At 42.3% G+C, this 9,964-nt stretch overlaps 1 long non-coding RNA gene across 1 annotated transcript; it reads right to left on the reverse strand.

Annotated features, from left to right (window-relative positions):
• Window positions 1–4,221: 4,221 nt before the first annotated feature.
• LOC124289743 lies at window positions 4,222–5,914 on the reverse strand. The gene is made up of 3 exons (XR_006901745.1): window positions 5,136–5,914; window positions 4,960–5,091; window positions 4,222–4,929 (listed from the first exon to the last, which is right to left on the reverse strand). It is a non-coding gene; the product is annotated as an uncharacterized LOC124289743 (long non-coding RNA).
• Between the last annotated feature and the right edge of the window lie 4,050 nt (window positions 5,915–9,964).

Genomic DNA, 9,964 nt, shown 5'->3' on the forward strand with positions numbered 1-9,964 from the left:
TCTTGGTGATAATATCTTGGGTAAAGTACCACACACAAGGAAGACATAATTTTAATCCTCTGAAGGCTTGGAAGACTTCAGCTGTCATGCATGTAGAAAAACCAGATGTTGGAGAGTCTATTTGTTCACTCGGACGTAGAGGAAAACACGAAAAAGCACAGACTTTCTATCTACGTGTATATCTTCCCTTTCTCCTGCCAGATTGGATAAGTGATCCTCTGTCTGTTTGTTTTGCGTCTTCTTTTGGCAGAAGGACCGACTCAGGAAGTATCTATGACACATTGTAAATACCCCCTACTAAGAGAGTTGAGGTCTTGTAACCCCCGCAGTTGTCTAGGTTTTAGGTGAAGCTATTTTGAACAGGGACTTTCTGCGTTTTGTTGATGTGTGTATCGAGGTAAAGAGAGCTTGCAGCGCCCTCTGTCGGCTCACAGCCAGTGCCAACATGCTAGTGACTAGTGTACTATTTGCGCATGTCCGTTTTTAGCTCATGCATGCACAAGGCATTCTCTGGCAAAGACGTATTTAAGTTGCAATGTTTTGGTTTCTGGATAACTGCTGATCACTGGATTGTCTGATCCAGACTAGACTGTTTACATATAGCCGCCATATAGCTGGAATATTGCAGAGTTCGGCTTTAAACAACAACAAAAGAAAAGAAAATGTTTTGGTGAGTGAATAAATGAATGTTGTTTTATGGTACAGGCAATACTATTCTATGCATAAATCAGCGTGTAAATACAACCAGAGAATGTAGTGGTTGATAGCACGATAAATACATTGTTGTTATAGGCACGATGACATACAATTAGCGAGATTAACCATCGTAACCTATCGGTCGTTGTTACCCGGCTCAAGACCAGAAAGGGGGTGTTATGTCACGCCTGTTCCCTGAAGAGTTCAGGTTAAGCTGGAAGACTGGCATCCTCGATATCTCCAGGGTATACGTTACGATCACTCTCCACTATACCCTGGATGCATCCACGGCTTTGCCCGATAATTATATTACTTCCCTTTGCTGGCTCCGCATTCTCACAGTAGCCAATCAGCTAAGCCAGCGTTACATCCGAGCTTGCCAGTGTCAACAAAGATAGCGGTCGCAGTCGCGAAGGTTTGTTCGCAGCGCCACATTTTTTGGGATTTCATAGACAAATTAACAGAGCTGAAACTTTAAAAACATATATGAAAGATCCCTTCTGCCTCTTTCAGAGTACCTCTGCATCAATTGTGTTGCCAAGTTTAACGGTTAGATAATTTAAGAAGCGAAAGTGAGTTGTGATTGGTTCGCTCAACTTCCCAGCGTAGATCCCTGATTGGATAAAAAGTCAGCAAAGGGAGGTAATATAATTATCGGGCCAAGCCGTGGATGCATCCAGGGTATAGTGGAGAGTGATCGTAACGTATACCCTGGAGATTATCGAGGATGGAAGACTGGAAGCAATGGGTTTTTTTCCTGTAGCAATAATTAGACCCGGATCAAGACTTGTAGGCATCATACACGAAATGTGTAGCAGTATTGTCAAAACGAAACGTATAATAGATATACAAACCTGTCGTGAGATTTCCGAAGATGTGTTTGCGAGTTTGTCCCTTCTTTATTTATAGAAAGAAACAACTAAAGATGTAAGTTTAATAAAACAAGATAATATATGCCTGGTAGAGAATTTATTATGACATTGTCCACGTCCATCACACACCCAGCTGCTGATTAAGCAGAAATAGCAACGCACTAAGATACCGTTCATATTTTATGGCTATAAGGGGTGATGGTGATTTTTATGGAGAAGCAAGTACAATATTATGTGAATGACCCCCGTAAAATCTATGTACAAAGTAAGTGACCTCCTCCCCTGCATGTCATGTACAAAATCAATGTCCCCTACCCCCGTAAATTTTAAACATAATTTAAAGTATTTTCCTGCACAAAATTGCTGACCCCCAGTACAGGTGTACAAAATTGATGATCCCCCAGACCTCCTCAGAACAAAATGGATGACACCACCACCACCAAACAACCCCCTCCCCTTTTATAATGTCATCCCCATCCTCACTAGCCATAAATCCATAAATTATGAACGCTCCCTAATTAACTCATCCCCGCTGGAGCGGTCTAAAACCCTGTCACTGAGATATAATGTGAGGTAATGTTTGTTGTTTTACCCCGGCCGCTTCAGATGCTACTTAGGATGATCCATTGGTTTGCCTGCTCCGGATTCAACCGTTCAGAGGCTGCTGTGATGTAACTACAATATTGCTGATGGACTGCTTCCTGAGACAACATTAAAAGTAAACTAACAAAACCAGGATTCAAGCAGCAATGACTGTGGATGAGTTTGAACCAAACAAGGTTATTCGATGGTGAGGTATTCCAAATGAGTATTTTTGGTTATTGGGGCGATGGGGTAGCCTAGTGGTTATAGCGATCGGTCGTCAAGCCGAAAACACAGGTTCGATTCCCCACATGGGTAAACTGTAAAGCACATTTCTGGAGTTGCCCATTTTGCTAAAATATTGCTGAAAGAGGCGTAAAACAAAACTCATTATAGTTATGTGGTTTGGACTTTTAGTTTGTAGTGTTAATTTGTAATATTTTAGGCAGATCCAGTCAGGTGTCCCTCTCCCGGCAATTTAGTTACAGCGTTCTGTGGTTTTGGTCGCTGGAAGACCTGGGTTTTACAACAGCAAGCGTAATTCCCGTTTTTCCGGACCCGCCATGATGTTCCTGTAATAGTGTTACACCTAGCGTTGAACGCCAGCCCCTGATCTTTTAATAACCCCGACAAATGATTATGTGTGCTTTTCCATTTGAATAGATTGATTTATAATTTTCTTCATAATGGTTAAAAACCCTTGCTTTCAAAATACCGTTATCCATACAGTTGTTTGATCTTCTGCATGCCCACTAATGTATCGGTTATAATGGATCTTATCCTTTCATCTTCTGCATCTCGGCACTCATCTAGAACTGTCCTCATAGATATGGATAGAAAGTTTGGAGGCAGTACCTAATGCATTACTCACTGACTAGATGCCGAGTCAATATCATGCACACTCACCGCCCCTCGCGGCCCAGACTGGACAGTCTAAACCAACACCATCAGGACATGGTCCAATAGGTCAGTTGAAGTGTAATCACCACCAGACACCTTTCATCAAGCAGCCCCTTGGTCATTGATTGACCAAGCAAGCTGAAATAACGCCACATCTTCATTCCAATCGGCAAGCAATCATTTCATCTATATCAGCCTCTGTAACAGGGTAGTGTAAGGTCAAGTTACTGAGTCATCATCTTTATGTTATCACAATGAAGATAGCAGAAGAAAAGACTGCATTGCTCCATAATGACATTTATCAGTTCCACTCTACATGGCCATTTGAGAATGGATGCGTATTGTCCGTTCTCATTTGCAATGCTGTGCTACTTATCTTTATTTACGTTTGAGGCATATCTGTGATGTCAAACGGGAATCTGGAGTCGTTTAAAGTTAGCACCGCCAGCCAAGGGGCGACTACTCTTGCATGAGATAAACGCGTTCTTGATAGTTGTGTAAAGGATTTATCTTAAAGTTTAGGCTTCGACTGATAAGTATAAACATTCACTGACGTTAGCTGTATATGAGAATTCTTTTTCTCTGGCTTTAGGTATTTCTTCAGAGAAGCCTCCGCCTGCCGCTGCATTTCGTGGTGACAATACTGTCACAACAGGCATGCGCAGTTGATGTACACGTGCGGTGGGAGGTCACACAGTTCAGGGGCGTTCGTGTTTGCATATTTATCTCTTAAATTAGCTGGCTGAGAAAAAGAAAAGCGATATTCAATCGACTCGTAATTCATTCCTGTGGATCACAGGCTTGGTTGTGGCTGAATGCTGTTGAATCTTGCACGTTTCAGAAATAAATAGCTCCTAAATCTGGGCTGCAGCAAACTCCTGACCCGCCATATTGTTTTTCTGTCTACGTAGACGCCAGAACTGTTTCAAGTCAGATTGAGGAGAAATTTCTTTCTCACTTGAAAATAGATTTGTACAATCGTAAATTTCCTTGCTAATTTCGCTTTCACGAATTTGATTTTCGATACTTTGAAGCGTTCTTGATTAAAAATTACATAATCAGGCAGTTGTTTGTTGTCTGGCAATGCTATTTCTAGTCGTAAGGGAAACGTCTTATAAAAGCTTTCTTCATTTTCCCTTGTTTTCGCTGAAGCTTATTTTCTTTCAGCTCTAAGTACAACCACTCAGCATAAAGCTTCTTGATGCAAAGTAATAGGATCCTGAAGATGAAGACGGCGATAAGATGTAAACAGTGTTAGCACACGAGAAGAAGGGGAACATGCGTTTGTGGAACAGACAGTAATCTGCGCCAAAGGTTGCGTTAAGTTAGAGGAACAGTACAATGACACTATTGATTCGGGGAGATCTGATAATTAGTGTGATGAATCCAGGTGTAAATATAGACCGTGCATCGCTGATGTTGATGTTCATGACTTTTACATCAGACCGGCGCACCGGCGCGTCCCTGTCAGCGTTTACGTTGAGTTTTCTAAAGTAGATGATGTTATATGTAGTGACATAGTCACAGAGTTACGTAGAGGTGGATGCACAGTTACACCATTACGTTACACAGTGACTGACAGGGTGATCCTGATTTTTTAAATGAAGTTTCAGAAGAAAATGGCACATAAACACTTATAATTAACTTATTTTAATTACACTTACGTACCTCAACACTTGCTTTCCGATCACCACTCACTACTTCGTATCTTCGATCATTACACACAAGCGGCATTATATATTTTTCACTTCTTGATCATAGCTCAACAACTCACCCATACACTGCAAAACGTTTTCACTATTTTACTTACCTCTCGCTTGCTCCCGCCTGCCACTAGTTCCATTGGTAACTTATATTATGACCAGTGACTCAGCCACGCCTCTGACTGAACCCAGCAGTAACCTTTGACCTCTCACTGAACCCAGCAGTAACCTTTGACCTCTCACTGAACCTTGCAGTAACCTTTGACCTCTCACTGAACCTTGCAGTAACCTTTGACCTCCCACTGAACCTTGCAGTAACCTTTGACCTCTCACTGAACCTCCCTCACTGAACCCAGCAGTAACCTTTGACCTCTCACTGAACCCAGCAGTAACCTTTGACCTCCCACTGAAACCAGCAGTAACCTTTGACCTCTCACTGAACTCGCTCCTCCCACTGAACCCAGCAGTAACCTTTGACCTCCCACTGAACCCAGCAGTAACCTTTGACCTCCCACTGAACCCAGCAGTAACCTTTGACCTCCCACTGAACCCAGCAGTAACCTTTGACCTCCCACTGAACCCAGCAGTAACCTTTGACCTCCCACTGAACCCAGCAGTAACCTCGTGCCTCCCACTGAACCCAGCTGTAACCTGTGACCTCCCACTGAACCCAGCAGTAACCTTTGACCTCCCACTGAACCCAGCTGTAACCTTTGACCTCCCACTGAACCCAGCAGTAACCTTTAACCTCTCTCTGAACCCAGCAGTAACCTAGTGCCTCCCAACCCAGGCCTATCAATGAACCCAGCAGTAACCTACGAATACTCACCGCACGGGGGCGGTGCGGTAGTCCGCACGTCACGTTGAAGATCCGGGTTCGATTCCCCACATGGGTGAAGCCCATATCTGGTGTCCCCCGCCGTGATATTGCTGGAATATTGCTAAGAGCAATGTGAAGCCACATTCATTCACTCACTCATTAACCCCTACGCAATAACACGCCACATCCAAGAGTAACTTATGATAACTCATTCACCCAAGTCAGTAGCCTATCACCACTCAACCCACACCTCTCACAGAAACCCGCAGTAACCTGCGGCCACACCCCACACCACTCATTGTCTCCAATAGCAGTAACCTGCCCTATAGTAACCCACGCCGCTCCCCGACGTCACCACCACCCCACACCACTCATTGTCTCCAATAGTAACCCACGCCGCTCCCCCCACGCCTCTCACTCAAACCCGCAGTAACCTGCAGCCACACCCCACACCACTCATTGTCTCCAATAGTAACCCACGCCCGCTCCCTCCACGCCTCTCATCCACAAAATGTCGTGTCCTGGCGGTTGTGACACAGACACATAGGTGCTTCTTCATAGGTCGCTTGGTTGAATTCGGAAATGTATCAACTAATGGACATTATGTCGGACGCTTGTATGCGTCATGTGTCTGGCCGCTTCATGATTACCGGTGTGGCTTCACGTCCAGATGGGGACACAATGTCAAAGCTGTAAGATCCATTACTGTCACCGTCTTAAGCGACCCTTGGTTGACGCGATGCTGTGATACCGTTATATTGAAATGATGCATTTGTTGACCCGACAGTCTCAACCCTTAACACCTATCTGTTGGTGTCTCAGGAAGACAAGGCCACGCCATCCAGTCAGCTTTATTACCTATTGGACGCGTGGGGAACTGAGGTTGGCTCCAAACAGGAAATTAATGTTGCGTAAAGCCATGCAAAATATAAAACAGAGATTATTAGCTTGCATTACGTATTTGACAAAGCTTAAATTGGAAAATCCATCTGGTGCCAGTGACAATCATAAATGTTTCAATGAGTGGGTTTTGAGGTGTGATAAGATGAAATTGGGTTTAACGCCGCTTTCAGTATTAATACACTTACATTGCCACAACAATGGACCACGCGTGTGTTTTGTGTGTGTGTGTGTGTGTGTGTGTTGTGTGTGTTGTGTGTGTGTGTCTGTCTGTCTCTCTCTCTGTGTGTTTGTGTTGTGTGTGTCTGTCTCTCTCTGTGTGTCTGTGTGTTGTGTGTGTCTGTCTGTCTGTGTGTGTGTGTCTTGTGTGTTTGTCTCTCTCTGTGTGTCTGTCTGTGTGTGTGTGTGTGCGTGCGTGCGTGCATGTGTGACTTGAACACCTCATCACTTAAATGCCGAGCATCATGAAAACAACCTGTTCAATGCAAGGCGGCACTCAATTACAAAAACCCATGAAAATAACAACGGATTTCATTCGTAATGGATTTCATTTTTTGTAATGATGCGCTCAGTTATTGTTATTGAACGTGTCACATCCTACTGTCACATCCTAGTGTCACATCCTACTGTCACATCCTACTGTTATTGACTTGTACCAAGTGTAGTATTTACACATGCACACCTCCACCCCAATCAGTAAAGAAAACAAAGAAAGAAAGAAAAAGCACTTGCATGCAAAATCCAACAAAACAAACCCCTACACACACACCCACCCACACCCACACACCCACACCCACCCACACACAATTAGTAGGTTGTAGTTTTCTGAATTATCTATTACAAAATAAATACATATCTCATTAAATTTCCTGCGAGAATAAGCAACATCATATACATGCACATATGATAATCATTATGCATGACAAAACATTCACCAAGAACATCTCCTATTTCGGGAAATCCAGGTCTATAACTGACTTAAGTGCCCTATCACAACATCTGTCTCTTCTGGTGAGATGCTACCACATGCATTACCGTGATGGATCGTCAGTCGTGACCTGTACAAGGAAGGTATATTTGTATAATCTTGATTCGCTGCCATGGAGTCTGAAGGTGATAATTGTACCTTCCTAAACCCTTTACCACATGTAATCTAATTACTGGCTTGCTTACCTTACCTGCATCCCATGCCCACAATACACTCGACCGAGGTTTATTACAGCCCTTGTACACTCTTCGATATGTATCAGCAACCGTATGCTATTAGTAGTTGTGGAGTGGTTAGCCGTCATAAGCACATGAGTTATTGCACATGTGTGTAGGGCAATACACCTTGTTATCATACCCAAGAGATACATACTGGTAGGTCATTTATGGATACTACTGGCGAGGGAACTGTTCATTATCAATATTGCTTTCGACTATGTTGGTTTACCCTACAAATTGGGTCTATTCTATCGTGATTCATTCATTATATAATTGTGGAGGTCAAACGTTTAGCAAGATGATTAAGTTTTTTGTAAGAACGTTATTAGTTATGGGTGATGAATGAAATGTTTATGCCAGGAACCAGAGTAATGTCTTATCAAAATATCTTGTTATACGCATCTAAGAAATAGTCATGAAAAGTTAGCTTTGCAATGTCCAGAACATTAAAATGTACGTTTCGTGATGTGGAGAAAATATAATGTTATTGATTGTAAAATATTACAGGATGTTGCAAATACAGTTCCTTGTATCAAACGTTCATCATTGTGTAGCCTGAGTGAGTGAGTGAGTGAGCAGGCGCGTAGCAAACCAATTGTTTGGTTGTTAGCCCGATAGGATGCAAAGCTTTTTCGTTAGATATTATTGAGGACTTGCCCAACCTTTTTCGCAACAATCATGTGTAAGCCCGGTCTTTTTTAAATAATGGTAACTACGCCCCTGGTGGGTGAGTGAGTGAGTGAGTGAGTGAGTGAGTGAGTGAGTGAGTATTTGGTGAGGGTGGGTAATATTTTGCATATGTACCTCTTTATAAATTATCAGGTTTCAGTCACTAAACGACCAAAGGAAATCCTGCAGATACTCACATAAATAATCAGCTTGTATGTAAATACTCCTTCACAGTAACCTCCGACTATATTCTACCACTTTGGGAGACAGTATCCGAGCATGTTTGACAGATGCAATTAGTACACCATATGTTCCTGTATCAATCTCGAGCGTTCTGCCCCCGAGTAGGTAGCTGCCACAATGATCTGTCTACTCAGACCCGTCTAAGGCGGCCTGTGGAGTAGGGACCTTGGTGGCCAAGCGGTATAGGTGCCGAAATTCGTTAGCTCTTAAAGGAGCTGTCGTTGGTTCGAATTTCACCTTCTCCCAATTAGGCTGTTTTCCAGCATACGTGCTTCACTTGGACTTTCATCACATAAACTACTTTTCAAAAGTGGTTCAGGACCATCCGATTCTTTCAGCTATAGTTAATCATAAAATGACCCATTCTATATTGATTTGAATAAATCGGGTTGTCCTTAACCTATTTGAGTAATGAGATACTTAACAAAGCAGTGTTATATTGTCATAATTACTTTATATGCACCATTTGCATACTGTGACGGTTAAATAGACAAATAAATCCCATCGACATAATTTGCTGATGTAGTTCATTGAGTGCCAATCATTGAAACTCATGTATATCGCCGACGAATTTAACTGAAAGTAAAATGTTCACCTTCTACAATCATCACTGGAGAGTATTTGTAGGCTGTCTGTTTTGACAAAACACATATATTGCGTTGTTTGACGTTTATCACGATAGAGCTTATACTGACTGAGTTTGGTTTTAAGCAGCTTTTAGCAATATTCCAGCAACATCACGGCGGGGGACACCAGAAATGGGCTTCACACATTGTACCCATGTGGGGATTCGAACCCGGGTCTTCGACGTGACGAGCCAACGCTTTAACCACTAGGCTACCCCACCGCCCCTAGAGCTTATACCTTACAGTCTGTGACGTAAAACAATATTCACTCAGTAATGAGAAAATTAAGAGCCTTGAGCCACTGAGAGTTTTGTAAGAGTTTGAGAAGAAATATATTCATGAATAAAGGCAACATGGCCCATTGTTTGCACGACTAATATATATTATACTCTTCTTGTTATTACAGATATTTAACGTATCAGACACATTGATGTAACATTTTCTCATCTACTTTTCTTCAGTGGTTCATTTATTTTTAAACATCCGAACGCTCAAATTCTGCGAATAGTTTGATAAACTTTGATTTCAATAATATGATCAATATTACAAGGTGAATAAGAGTGATATTTGTCAGTAATTAACATAAACACTGCAAGTTTATATAACATTATTTTCTTTCATTTCATAATTTGAACTTCATCATTTTAACTGTAACGTTGTAGTGGTTTGCCTGTCCTGACCTCATCGTGGCAAATCCCAGAATCTGAATATACTTAATTCATCAATGTGGAAAGACCATCAGCTCAC

The sequence above is a fragment of the Haliotis rubra genome, unplaced genomic scaffold (assembly GCF_003918875.1).
Source record: "Haliotis rubra isolate DU_JTF1 unplaced genomic scaffold, ASM391887v1 Scf112, whole genome shotgun sequence".
NCBI lineage: Eukaryota > Metazoa > Mollusca > Gastropoda > Lepetellida > Haliotidae > Haliotis > Haliotis rubra.